The 13686-nt window shown below is 41.0% G+C and overlaps 13 non-coding genes across 13 annotated transcripts; all 13 read left to right on the forward strand.

Moving 5' to 3' along the window:
• Positions 1-459: 459 nt before the first annotated feature.
• On the forward strand, positions 460-541 carry TRNAS-GCU. Its single transcript has one exon. It is a non-coding gene; the product is annotated as a tRNA-Ser (tRNA).
• Positions 542-1570: 1029 nt separating this feature from the next.
• On the forward strand, positions 1571-1652 carry TRNAS-GCU. The gene has a single exon. It is a non-coding gene; the product is annotated as a tRNA-Ser (tRNA).
• Positions 1653-9506: 7854 nt separating this feature from the next.
• Positions 9507-9588, forward strand: TRNAS-GCU. The gene has a single exon. It is a non-coding gene; the product is annotated as a tRNA-Ser (tRNA).
• A 121-nt stretch (positions 9589-9709) lies between these two features.
• On the forward strand, positions 9710-9791 carry TRNAS-GCU. Its single transcript has one exon. It is a non-coding gene; the product is annotated as a tRNA-Ser (tRNA).
• Positions 9792-9913: 122 nt separating this feature from the next.
• Positions 9914-9995, forward strand: TRNAS-GCU. The gene has a single exon. It is a non-coding gene; the product is annotated as a tRNA-Ser (tRNA).
• A 280-nt stretch (positions 9996-10275) lies between these two features.
• Positions 10276-10357, forward strand: TRNAS-GCU. Its single transcript has one exon. It is a non-coding gene; the product is annotated as a tRNA-Ser (tRNA).
• Positions 10358-10612: 255 nt separating this feature from the next.
• Positions 10613-10696, forward strand: TRNAS-GCU. The gene has a single exon. It is a non-coding gene; the product is annotated as a tRNA-Ser (tRNA).
• A 650-nt stretch (positions 10697-11346) lies between these two features.
• TRNAS-GCU lies at positions 11347-11428 on the forward strand. Its single transcript has one exon. It is a non-coding gene; the product is annotated as a tRNA-Ser (tRNA).
• Positions 11429-11542: 114 nt separating this feature from the next.
• Positions 11543-11624, forward strand: TRNAS-GCU. The gene has a single exon. It is a non-coding gene; the product is annotated as a tRNA-Ser (tRNA).
• Positions 11625-11738: 114 nt separating this feature from the next.
• TRNAS-GCU lies at positions 11739-11820 on the forward strand. Its single transcript has one exon. It is a non-coding gene; the product is annotated as a tRNA-Ser (tRNA).
• Positions 11821-11934: 114 nt separating this feature from the next.
• TRNAS-GCU lies at positions 11935-12016 on the forward strand. Its single transcript has one exon. It is a non-coding gene; the product is annotated as a tRNA-Ser (tRNA).
• A 114-nt stretch (positions 12017-12130) lies between these two features.
• Positions 12131-12212, forward strand: TRNAS-GCU. The gene has a single exon. It is a non-coding gene; the product is annotated as a tRNA-Ser (tRNA).
• Positions 12213-12326: 114 nt separating this feature from the next.
• Positions 12327-12408, forward strand: TRNAS-GCU. The gene has a single exon. It is a non-coding gene; the product is annotated as a tRNA-Ser (tRNA).
• Positions 12409-13686: the final 1278 nt, after the last annotated feature.

A 13686-nucleotide genomic window follows, 5' to 3' on the forward strand; every position in this document is an offset into this window, starting at 1 on the left:
AAAAAAAATCAAGTTATACATCTATAAAAACAATAGGTTATATAGAGTTATAAAAAGTTATAAATCTAAAATTAAAATACTAAAAAAAATTAAAATTTAATTCTTGGATTTTCATGTATTAGGGTTTAATATATATATATATAATACTTTAATTTTGTATAATAAATTTCTGAATTTAAAATGTAGATCCTTAATACATTCAACATTTTTCAAAATTCATAAAAAAAAAATAAAAAAAAAAAACTTGAATTTTATGTTTGATAGAATATCTACATTTTAGTTTTATATTATTAAGTTTATAAAATTTAAAAAATGCCTAATTGCTCAATGACCCCTTTGAACTAAAAAAGTATATGAATTTGTCTTGAATCTTTACTAAAATTAATAAACAAATTTGGAAAACCTAAAAATATTATTTTATTTTTATATAAATTAAAATTGTATCTTGGTTCACATATCGTCGCTTTGGCCGAGTGGTTAAGGCGTGTGCCTGCTAAGTACATGGGGTTTCCCCGCGAGAGTTCGAATCTCTCAGGCGACGTTTTCTCAAATGTTTTTGTTTTTAATTTCTTATTTTCTTATTCAAGGTTAAATGAGGCATTCTTTCTTTTTCCTTTTCTTTTAATGTTTTCGAAAATCTATTACTTTCGGATTTATATATTAATTAGAAAAAAAAAAAAAAAAAAAAAAGTNGTTAAATACCTATATAAAATTAATGCTTTTAAATAATAAATCATCTACAAAATTAAATAATCCCTAAGTTTTAAAATGAAATATACATTTTATATCTAAGAATGATTTTATACATTGTGTAAATTCTATGAATAACTATTTTGTAAAGTAATTAATTTCATGATATAATATTTTTTATAACAAAAATTCTTAATTAATGGACGTATTTGTTGCAAGAAAATTTTAAGATGAAATAGAAAAGACAACCAAACCATGGGACGAATAACTATAACCATGTAATGCATTAGTCGAATAAGGAGAAAAATAAGGAATAACTTCCTATATTTTCTAGTCATTTAAACAATCCCGAGGACTTCTAGATATTGAAACGATAGAAGGAATTAAAAGCACAAACGTTTGAAAAATGTGAAAAAAGATCAATGCAAAGTAGAACTATAAATCGTCTATCCTACGTATTAGAATTATCAAGAGAATCATCTTGGAGTGGGAATCACCCACCCGTTATAGAAATCGACTTGATAATACTTACTTTTACATCTAGTTGGTTTAATAAGTCCACTAAGTTAGAAATTCATAAAGTCGTGATTGGTACTTAAATGCAGTTTTCTAAATTAGCTACTACATTAAGCGCCACCCTACATTGTTAAGTGGGGGGATACCTGCCTGCTAAGTACATGAGGTTTTCCGGCTAGAGTTTGAATCTCTTAGATAATGGTTTAAATTTTTTTCTTTATATCTCGTTTGATTTTTACCTTAAATATTCATTTAGAGCATAAATTATTTGAATGCCAGAGATTTATATTTATTTTATTTATTAATGAGAACATTTCACTTTTAAATTTTTGTATAGCTTAGATTTCTATTACAAAAAATATGTGTCGCTTTGGCCGAGTGATTAAGGCGTGTGCCTGCTAAGTACATGGGGTTTCCCCACGGGAGTTTGAATCTCTCAGGCGACGTTTTTTTTAATTTTTTTTCTTTATTTTTCGTTTGATTTTTACATTAAATATTCCTTTAGAGCATAGAGAACGTTTGGAACCGTTTTTAATTTTTTTTCTTTATTTCTCGTTTGATTTTTACATTAAATATTCCTTTAGAGCATAGAGAACGTTTGAGTTCCAAATTTTTGTATAGCTTAGACGTTTATTGCAAAAAAACTTGTGTCGCTTTGGCCGAGTGGTTAAGGCGTGTGCCTGCTAAGTGTCACAATCGCACTTTTAATGGCAGTGGACTTGCGATTGTGCGGCACTCACTTTCCAACGAAAGCGACGTATGCTCAAACCTCTGGCCTCGATTTTAAGAGAAGGTTTTAGAAAGCGAGGGCAGAGAGAGATTTTCGAAAGAGAGATTTTTGAAAGAGACGTTATATAAGCAAGCAAGAGAGAAATAACAACGGCTTACAGTATATAACCTTGGGTAGGGAGAAGTTGACAACTAGTCGTATCCCCCTGTAGTATATTCTAAGGCATTTCATGTCTGACAGGCCTAGACATGATATTTCTGAAACGTCATACTTCCTAGAAATACAAAAGTAAAACACTAGAATATGAAAAGACATAAAGGGTTGGGCTTGTCATGGGCATGCGGCCATGGGCAACACGCCTTGGACGAGCATGACCATGACATCCTCCCCCACCTAATTGGTTGATGTCCCTGTCAACCGACTACTTTCGAACCTGGCGATGTGGCTGGCGGCGGAATTCAGATCTTCGGCGCATTCCCAACTATTTTCCTCCGTCGGGAGATTCTTCCATTTGACAAGGAATTCACGAATCGTCAGTACGGGTCTTCCTATCTTCCTAACCCTGTCGGCTAGGATCTCCTCTATTATTTTGCTATCTCTTTGCTTCAGATCGATGCTCGGTAATGTGATTACATTTTTCTGGTCGTCGTCCGGGTCAGGGTGATAAGGCTTCAAGTTGCTCACATGAATTACTGGGTGGATTTTCATCCATGTGGGTAGCGAAACTCTGTAGGAGGTAGCCCCGATCTTTTTAAGGACTTCAACTAGGCCTTCATATTTTCGAACTAGTCGCTGGTCGTTCCGTCTGCGAAATCTGATCTGTTCTGGTCTCAACTTGATGAGGACTTGATCTCCTGCTCGGAATTGAAGGGGGCGACGCTTCTTGTCCGCCCACTTCTTCATATGCTTGGCAGCTTTCTCTAAATATGCCCGAGCTATATCTGTTGTCTGCTTCCATTCTCTTGTGAAGTTTTGAGCTTGAGGNAAAGCGACGTATGCTCAAACCTCTGGCCTCGATTTTAAGAGAAGGTTTTAGAAAGCGAGGGCAGAGAGAGATTTTCGAAAGAGAGATTTTTGAAAGAGACGTTATATAAGCAAGCAAGAGAGAAATAACAACGGCTTACAGTATATAACCTTGGGTAGGGAGAAGTTGACAACTAGTCGTATCCCCCTGTAGTATATTCTAAGGCATTTCATGTCTGACAGGCCTAGACATGATATTTCTGAAACTTCATACTTCCTAGAAATACAAAAGTAAAACACTAGAATATGAAAAGACATAAAGGGTTGGGCTTGTCATGGGCATGCGGCCATGGGCAACATGCCTTGGACNATGTCCCTGTCAACCGACTACTTTCGAACCTGGCGATGTGGCTGGCGGCGGAATTCAGATCTTCGGCGCATTCCCAACTATTTTCCTCCGTCGGGAGATTCTTCCATTTGACAAGGAATTCACGAATCGTCAGTACGGGTCTTCCTATCTTCCTAACCCTGTCGGCTAGGATCTCCTCTATTATTTTGCTATCTCTTTGCTTCAGATCGATGCTCGGTAATGTGATTACATTTTTCTGGTCGTCGTCCGGGTCAGGGTGATAAGGCTTCAAGTTGCTCACATGAATTACTGGGTGGATTTTCATCCATGTGGGTAGCGAAACTCTGTAGGAGGTAGCCCCGATCTTTTTAAGGACTTCAACTAGGCCTTCATATTTTCGAACTAGTCGCTGGTCGTTCCGTCTGCGAAATCTGATCTGTTCTGGTCTCAACTTGATGAGGACTTGATCTCCTGCTCGGAATTGAAGGGGGCGACGCTTCTTGTCCGCCCACTTCTTCATATGCTTGGCAGCTTTCTCTAAATATGCCCGAGCTATATCTGTTGTCTGCTTCCATTCTCTTGTGAAGTTTTGAGCTTGAGGGTTTTTTCCTGCATAAGGATGATCAATAATATGTGGTAAGGCCGGTTGTCGTCCACTTACAATTTCGAAGGGACTCTTCCCCGTAGACGAGCTCGTTTAACAATTGAAACAGAATTGGGCCACATCTAGCAGTTGTATCCAGTTCTTCTGGCGAGCGTCGGCGAAGTGACGTAAGTATTCTTTGAGCAAGCAGTTGAACCGTTCCGTCTGTCCATCGGTTTGAGGATGGTAGCTCGAAGAGATGTTTAAAGTCATTCCCAAGAAGGCGAATAGTTCGGTCCAAAATGTGCCAATGAATCTACCATCCCTATCACTAATGATGCTCGACGGAATGCCCCATAACTTGACAACGTGTTTGAAAAATAGTTGGGCTGTTAGTTCAGGCGAGCATAATTTGGGAGTGGGAACAAACGTCGCATATGTCGAGAATCGATCTACGATAACCAAGATGGCGTCATATTCGCCGACTTTTGGGAGGTGTGTTATGAAGTCCAANTATTTTGCTATCTCTTTGCTTCAGATCGATGCTCGGTAATGTGATTACATTTTTCTGGTCGTCGTCCGGGTCAGGGTGATAAGGCTTCAAGTTGCTCACATGAATTACTGGGTGGATTTTCATCCATGTGGGTAGCGAAACTCTGTAGGAGGTAGCNGTATCAATCCATCGATCTTACTTGAATGAATATGGGCTAATATGCACANGCTGGTCGTTCCGTCTGCGAAATCTGATCTGTTCTGGTCTCAACTTGATGAGGACTTGATCTCCTGCTCGGAATTGAAGGGGGCGACGCTTCTTGTCCGCCCACTTCTTCATATGCNCGGCATGTTCGCCCTTCCGACTCAGTGCATTGGCTGCTTGATTACTCTTCCCTACCTTGTGTTCGAATTTGAAGTCGAATTCCACCAACGACTCTTGCCACCAGGCTTGTTTTGCAGTCAATTTTGGTTGATCGAAGAAGTGGTAGATGACGCTGTTATCCATCTTCACTATGAACTGTGATCCCAAGAGATACTGTCTCCAGACTCGTAGGCAATGAACTACAGCCAGCATTTCTTTTCCGAAGACAATGTATCTTCGTTCGACATCATTGAGCTTTCGACTTTCATAAGCGATGGGGTGTCTTTCTTGAATAAGGACACTGCCTAGGGCAAAGTCGGAAGCATCTGTTTCTATTTCAAATGGCTTTGTAACTTCTACTAACCCGAGAACAGGACCCCTCGTCATGATTGCCTTTAGATCTTCAAAGGCCATTTGACATTTATTTGACCACGACCAAGGGTGGTCTTTCTTCAGGAGCTCCGTTAAGGGAGCAGCTCATCGTGAAAACCCTTCGACGAACCGCCTATAGTAGTTTGCTAATCCTAAGAAGGACCGCACATCGGATACAGAAGTAGGAACTTTCCACTCTTGGATAGCTTTTATCTTATCGCTATCCATCCCGATCTGTCCACAACTGATGACATGTCCGAGGAAGTTGATGCATGTTTGTGCGAAGGCACATTTTTCTTTCTTGACGTACAACTGATTATGCCGCAGCTTGTCAAATACCAGCTTCAAGTGTACCTTGTGTTCCTCTAGGATTGTGCTGTATACAACTATGTCGTCGAGGTATACTATGATGAACTGATCCAAGTATTTGTAGAAAACCTGGTTCATTAACGTGCAAAACGTAGCTGGGGCGTTTGTCAAGCCAAAGGGCATTACCAGGAACTCGAAGGCCCCATATCTTGTCACGCACGTCGTCTTGGACTCATCTCCCTCGGCGATACGTACTTGGTAATACCCTGATCGTAAGTCCAACTTTGTGAAGTATTTGGCCCCGTGAAGTTGGTCGAACAAGTCAGATATTATCGGCAGTGGGTACTTGTTGCGTATCGTCACCTTGTTTAAGGCTCTATAATCTATGCACAGATGCGACGTCCCATCCTTCTTTTTCTGAAATAGTACGGGAGCTCCGTAAGGTGCTTTTGCCGGGTGGATGAATCCTGCCGTCAACAACTCATCTAGTTGTTTCCTCAATTCGGCTAGCTTAGGGGGAGCCATCCGGTATGCGTTCTTCGCTAGGGGTTTAACCCTGGGAAGAAGTTCACTTTCGGGATCAATGCCTCGACGGGGTGGTAATGTTTGTGGTAGGCTCTCTGGCATTATGTCAGCGTAACTGTTTAGTACCTCCTTGATTTCGTCTGGGATAGTTTCCTCAGTAGTCACTTCTTCCATCAGTGATATAGCCATAAATGTAGGTTTCTCTCGTGCGAGTTCTCTTTTCAATTGTATGGCCGAGATCATTCTAAGATTACCTGGCTGCTTGATGCTTGTAGGTATTACTGTGGGATTGCGGTCGGTGATCACCAAGCATTTTGCCAGTGGCATTGGGATAACTTTGTGTTCTAGGAGGAACTCCATCCCAAGTACTACGTCAAAGTTGTCCATGCAAACTACGACAAGGTCTAGACCTCCTGTCCAAGTCCCTAATTTGAAGGGGACTCTTTTGGAAACTTCCACAATAGGCAAGACCTCGGAGTTGACAACTTTCATTTTTCGAGGGTGTTTTCCTATGGTGAGTCCCAATCTTCGGGCTTCTTGATCGGCNATGCGACGTCCCATCCTTCTTTTTCTGAAATAGTACGGGAGCTCCGTAAGGTGCTTTTGCCGGGTGGATGAATCCTGCCGTCAACAACTCATCTAGTTGTTTCCTCAATTCGGCTAGCTTAGGGGGAGCCATCCGGTATGCGTTCTTCGCTAGGGGTTTAACCCTGGGAAGAAGTTCACTTTCGGGATCAATGCCTCGACGGGGTGGTAATGTTTGTGGTAGGCTCTCTGGCATTATGTCAGCGTAACTGTTTAGTACCTCCTTGATTTCGTCTGGGATAGTTTCCTCAGTAGTCACTTCTTCCATCAGTGATATAGCCATAAATGTAGGTTTCTCTCGTGCGAGTTCTCTTTTCAATTGTATGGCCGAGATCATTCTAAGATTACCTGGCTGCTTGATGCTTGTAGGTATTACTGTGGGATTGCGGTCGGTGATCACCAAGCATTTTGCCAGTGGCATTGGGATAACTTTGTGTTCTAGGAGGAACTCCATCCCAAGTACTACGTCAAAGTTGTCCATGCAAACTACGACAAGGTCTAGACCTCCTGTCCAAGTCCCTAATTTGAAGGGGACTCTTTTGGAAACTTCCACAATAGGCAAGACCTCGGAGTTGACAACTTTCATTTTTCGAGGGTGTTTTCCTATGGTGAGTCCCAATCTTCGGGCTTCTTGATCGGCGATGAAGCGGTGAGTCGCTCCTGAGTCTATCAAAGTGCTCTTGCTCGGTCGAGAGTTTATTGTCGCATCCACAAACATGAGCCCTTTCTCTATTATGTCCTTCGGTTCGACCTTCCGTTGGAGGGCTGACAAGAATTTGAGCGCGCCCATTCGGGGGTTGTCTTGATCTTCCTTCTTGTCTAGCATAGTCTCGACTCTTTTGTCGTTGCTCTCTTGAATGGACACTTGGAGTGCAGTGAGAGAGGCCCGATGAGGACAGTAGGACACTTTGTGGGGGCCTTTACACAATATGCATTGTAAAGGTGTTGTCGGGTGGTTCCTTTGAGGGTAAGGTCCTCGAGATGTCCCCGCTGGTTGTTCTGAGGAGGTCTATCTGTCCACCCGCTTGGTCTGTCGTTACCTCCGTTTGGCCTGTTGGGGTTTCCATTTCGATGACCTGGCGGCTTATATTTTTTGCCCCTAGTGTTTGGGGCCTGTGTTGTTTTTCTTTGGTAACTCGCCTCGTTCCCGTTGTGTAGGAGTCTCTCGGCGCTGGCAATTGCAGTAGCTAGGTCTTGGACTTTTTTCTCGTGTATTTTTGTTTTGGCCCACGGTTGTAACCCATTTATAAAGAAGAACACCTTGTCCTTCTCTGATGTGCCCCTAATATCTAGCATCAAGGTCGAAAATTGTCTGACATAGTCCCTTATGCTTCCAGTTTGCTTTAGGGCTATTAGTTTTTCCATTGCTAGATGGTCTACGTTTTCGGGGAGGAATTGGTCCCTCAACTCTCTCTTGAGGTCTTCCCACGAGTCTATGGTGCACAATCCATTCTCGATGTCTTGTACCTTCATACGCCACCAAATTTTGGCGTCGTCTATGAGATACATCGAGGCTATTGTCACCTTCATGTCGTCGGTACAAGCCGGGGTGGCTTTGAAGTACTGTGCTTTAGGGCTATTAGTTTTTCCATTGCTAGATGATCTACGTTTTTGGGGAGGAATTGGTCCCTCAACTCTCTCTTGAGGTCTTCCCACGAGTCTATGGTGCACATTCCATTCTCGATGTCTTGTACCTTCATACGCCACCAAAGTTTGGCGTCGTCTATGAGATACATCGAGGCTACTGTCACCTTCATGTTGTCGGTACAAGTCGGGGTGGCTTTGAAGTACTGTTCGACATCAAAGATGAAGTTCTCCACCTCTTTGGCATCCCGGTTCCCTTTGAAAGGTCTAGGTTTGGGAAACTTTAGTTTGTTGGATCTTGTGCTAGTTTGCCCAGCCGAGACGTTCTCCACGGCTTTCATGTTCACCTCGATTCGGGTGCTCATGGCGGACATCTTTTCTTGCATTTCATCGATCGTTGTTCTGAATTCGTCAGCTAATCCATTGAACAAACTCATCATTATATTTTGTAGCACGTCAAACTCTTCGCCACGTCCCTACTCGTGTGCGACAGAGCTCTCGGGGCTACCAGACGGTCTTGGGCTGCTCGTAGGAGCAACCTTTTTTTTGAGTGAGGTCACTCGAAACATCAGTTCTGCGATTGGCAACCCATCCAGGTGGTTACCCATTACGTCGATCTCTACGACTTTTCCACTCAGTTCTTTCACCCGTGCTTCCAGGAAGCGAATGGTGTTAGGGACTTCTTTGAGGAACAACATTTCCTCCTCTATTAAAGTAAGCCGGTCAGCTTGTACTTTGGGTGTCGACTTTGTCGTCGACATGTTCTCGGTCTTTACTATTTCACGTAGCTTACAAAGCTCTGATACCACTTGTCACAATCGCACTTTTAATGACAGTGGACTTGCGATTCTGCGGCACTCACTTTCCAACAAAAAGTGAGCTAAGCCAATTCGTTCTTGCATCGCCTACGGCCAAGCGACGTATGCTCGAGCCTCTGGCCTCGGTCTTAAGAGAAGGTTTTAGAAAGTGAGGGCAGAGAGAGATTTTCGAAAGAGAGATTTTTGAAAGAGACGTTGTATAAGCAAGCAAGAGAGAAATAACAACGGCTTACAGTATATAACCTTGGGTAGGGAGAAGTTAACAACTAGTCGTATCCCCCTATAGTACATTCTGAGGCATTTCATGTCTGACAAGCCTAGACATGATATTTATGAAACGTCATACTTCCTAGAAATACAAAAGTAAAACACTAGAATATGAAAAGACATAAAGGGTTGGGCTTGACATGGGCATGCGGCCATGGGCAACACGCCTTAGACGAGCATGACCGTGACACTAAGTACACGGGGTTTCCCCACGAGAGTTCGAATCTCTCAGGCGACGTTTTTTATTTTTTTTTCTTTATTTCTCGTTTGATTTTTACATTAAATATTCCTTTAGAGCATAGAGAACGTTTGACTTCCAAATTTTTGTATAGCTTAGACCTCTATTGCAAAACACCTGTGTTGCTTTGGCTGAGTGGTTAAGGCGTGTGCCTGCTAAGTACATGGGATTTCTTCGCGAGAGTTTGAATCTCTCAGGCGACGATTTTAAATTTTTTTTCTTTATTTCTCGTTTGATTTTTACATTAAATATTCCTTTAGAGCATAGAGAACGTTTGAGTTCCAAATTTTTGTATAGCTTAGACCTCTATTGCAAAACACCTGTGTTGCTTTGGCTGAGTGGTTAAGGCGTGTGCCTGCTAAGTACATGGGATTTCTTCGCGAGAGTTTGAATCTCTCAGGCGACGATTTTAAATTTTTTTTTCTTTATTTCTCGTTTGATTTTTACATTAAATATTCCTTTAGAGCATAGAGAATGTTTGAGTTCCAAATTTTTGTATAGCTTAGACCACTATTGCAAAAAATCTGTGTCGCTTTGGCTGAGTGGTTAAGGCGTGTGCCTGCTAAGTACATGGGGTTTCTCCGCGAGAGTTTGAATCTCTCAGGCGACGATTTTAAACTTTTTTTCTTTATTTCTCGTTTGATTTTTACATTAAATATTCCTTTAGAGCATAGAGAACGTTTGAGTTCCAAATTTTTGTATAGCTTAGACCTTTATTGCAAAAAACTTGTGTCGCTTTGGCCGAGTGGTTAAGGCGTATACCTGCTAAGTACATGAGGTTTCCCGCGAGAGTTCGAATCTCTCGACGTATTAAATATTCCTTTAGAGCATAGAGAACGTTTGAGTTCCAAATTTTTGTATAGCTTAGACCTCTATTGCAAAAAACTTGTGTCGCTTTGGCCGAGTGGTTAAGGCGTATACCTGCTAAGTACATGGGGTTTCCCTGCGAGAGTTCGAATCTCTCAGGCAACGTAGGCGTGTGCCTGCTAAGTACATGGGGTTTCAACGTGAGAGTTTGAATCTCTCAAGCGACGTTGGCCGAGTGGTTAAGGCGTGTGCCTACTAAGTACATGGGGTTTCCAGTTCAAATCTCTCAGGCCATGTGTTTGTAATTTTTTTTTCCTTTATTTCTTGTTTGATTTTTCAATTAAATATTCCTTTAGAGCATAGAGAACGTTTGAGTTACAAATTTTTGTATAGGTTAGACCTTTATTGCAAAAAACTTTTGTCGCTTTGGCCGAGTGGTTAAGGGGTGTGCCTGCTAAGTACATGGGGTTTCCCCGCGTGAGAGTTCGAATCTCTCAGGCGACGCTTTTAATTTTTTTTTCCTTTATTTCTCGTTTGATTTTTACATTAAATATTCCTTTAGAGTATAGAGAAAGTTTGAGTTCCAAATTTTTGTATAGCTTAGACCTTTATTGCAAAAAACTTGTGTCGCTTTGGCTCGCGAGAGTTTGAATCTCTCAGGCGACGTTTTTAATTTTTTTTTCCTTTATTTCTCGTTTGATTTTTACATTAAATATTCCTTTAGAGCATAGAGAACGTTTGAGTTCCAAATTTTTGTATAGGTTAGACCTCTATTGCAAAAAACCTGTGTCGCTTTGGCCGAGTGGTTAAGGCGTGTGCCTGCTAAGTACATGGGGTTTCCCCGCGAGAGTTCGAATCTCTCAGTCTTTTTAATATTCCTTTAGATCATAGAGAACGTTTGACTTCCAAATTTTTGTATTGCTTAGACCTTTATTGCAAAAAACTTGTGTCGCGTTTGACTTCCAAATTTTTGTATTGCTTAGACCTTTATTGCAAAAAACTTGTGTCGCTTTGGCCCGCGAGAGTTCGAATCTCTACGTTTTTAATTTTTTTTCCTTTATTTCTTGTTTGATTTTTACATTAAATATTCCTTTAGAGCATAGAGAACGTTTAAGTTCCAAATATAGCTTAGACCTCTGTTGCAAAAAACTTGTGTCGCTTTGGCCGAGTGGTTAAGGCGTGTGCCTGCTAAGTACATGGGGTTTCCCCGCGAGAGTTCGAATCTCTCAGGCGACGATTTTAATTTTTTTTTCTTCATTTCTCGTAGATTTGTATTTATTGTATTTGTTAATGAGAACGTTTGACTTTCAAATTTTTGTATAGCTTAGACCTCTATTGCCAAAAATATGAGTCGCTTTGGCCGAGTGGTTAAGGCGTGTGCCTGCTAAGTACATGGGGTTTCCCCGCGAGAGTTCGAATCTCTCAGGCGACGATTTTAATTTTTTTTTCTTCATTTCTCGTAGATTTGTATTTATTGTATTTGTTAATGAGAACGTTTGACTTTCAAATTTTTGTATAGCTTAGACCTCTATTGCCAAAAATATTTGTCGCTTTGGCCGAGTGGTTAAGGCGTGTGCCTGCTAAGTACATGGGGTTTCCCCGCGAGAGTTCGAATCTCTCAGGCGACGATTTTAATTTTTTTTTCTTCATTTCTCGTAGATTTGTATTTATTGTATTTGTTAATGAGAACGTTTGACTTTGAAATTTTTGTATAGCTTAGACCTCTATTGCCAAAAACATGTGTCGCTTTGGCCGAGTGGTTAAGGCGTGTGCCTGCTAAGTACATGGGGTTTCCCCGCGAGAGTTCGAATCTCTCAGGCGACGATTTTAATTTTTTTTTCTTCATTTCTCGTAGATTTGTATTTATTGTATTTGTTAATGAGAACGTTTGACTTTCAAATTTTTGTATAGCTTAGACCTCTATTGCCAAAAACATGTGTCGCTTTGGCCGAGTGGTTAAGGCGTGTGCCTGCTAAGTACATGGGGTTTCCCCGCGAGAGTTCGAATCTCTCAGGCGACGATTTTAATTTTTTTTTCTTCATTTCTCGTAGATTTGTATTTATTGTATTTGTTAATGAGAACGTTTGACTTTCAAATTTTTGTATAGCTTAGACCTCTATTGCCAAAAATATGTGTCGCTTTGGCCGAGTGGTTAAGGCGTGTGCCTGCTAAGTACATGGGGTTTCCCCGCGAGAGTTCGAATCTCTCAGGCGACGATTTTAATTTTTTTTTCTTCATTTCTCGTAGATTTGTATTTATTGTATTTGTTAATGAGAACGTACCTCTATTGCCAAAAATATGTGTCGCTTTGGCCGAGTGGTTAAGGCATGTGCTTGCTAAGTACATGGAGTTTCCCCTTGAGAGCAGGCATGTGCTTGCTAAGTACATGGAGTTTCCCCTTGAGAGTTCGAATCTCTTAGGCGACACATATGCCGCTTTGCAGTTAAGGCGTGTGCCTGCTAAGTACATGGGATTTGCTTGCTAAAGTTTGAATCGGTCAGGCACGTGTTAGTTTTTCTTTATGTGCCTGCTGCTAAAGTTTGAATCGGTCAGGCACGTGTTAGTTTTTCTTTATGCCTCCTTAAATTTGGTAAGCCCATGTATCCAATGTGGATTTTATGGACATTTTCTTTATGCCTCCTTAAATTTGGTAAGCCCATGTATCCGATGTGGATTAATGTGGATTTTATTGACATGGCTAAATCAGTGTTAGTTTTTCTTTGACGATGATGGAAATTGGCTCGGTATGCCTCCTTATATTCGGTAAGCTCATGTATCCAATGTGGATTTTATTGACATGGCTAAATCTAAGACACATATGCCGCTTTGGACGAGCAGTTAGAATCGGTCAGGCACGTGTTAGTTTTTCTTTATGCGTCCTTAAATTTGGTAAGCCCATGTATCCAATGTGGATTTTATTGACATGGCTAAATCAGTGTTAGTTTTTCTTTGACGATGATGGAAATTGGCTCGGTATGCCTCCTTATATTCGGTAAGCTCATGTATCCAATGTGGATTTTATTGACATGGCTAAATCTAAGACACATATGCCGCTTTGGACGAGCAGTTAGAATCGGTCAGGCACGTGTTAGTTTTTCTTTATGCGTCCTTAAATTTGGTAAGCCCATGTATCCAATGTGGATTTTATTGACATGGCTAAATCAGTGTTAGTTTTTCTTTGACGATGATGGAAATTGGCTCGGTATGCCTCCTTATATTCGGTAAGCTCATGTATCCAATGTGGATTTTATTGACATGGCTAAATCTAAGACACATATGCCGCTTTGGACGAGCAGTTAAGGCGTGTGCCTGCTAAGTACATGGGATTTGCTTGCTAAAGTTTGAATCGTTCAGGCACGTGTTAGTTTTTCTTTGACAATGATGGAAATTGGCTCGGTAAGCCTCCTTAAATTCGGTAAGCTCATGTATCCAATGTGGATTTTATTGACATGGTTAAATTAAGATAAGGATATAACTCTCATACCACTAATAGG

This window comes from Cucurbita pepo, chromosome LG11 (genome assembly GCF_002806865.2).
Source record: "Cucurbita pepo subsp. pepo cultivar mu-cu-16 chromosome LG11, ASM280686v2, whole genome shotgun sequence".
Taxonomy (NCBI): Eukaryota; Viridiplantae; Streptophyta; class Magnoliopsida; order Cucurbitales; family Cucurbitaceae; genus Cucurbita; species Cucurbita pepo.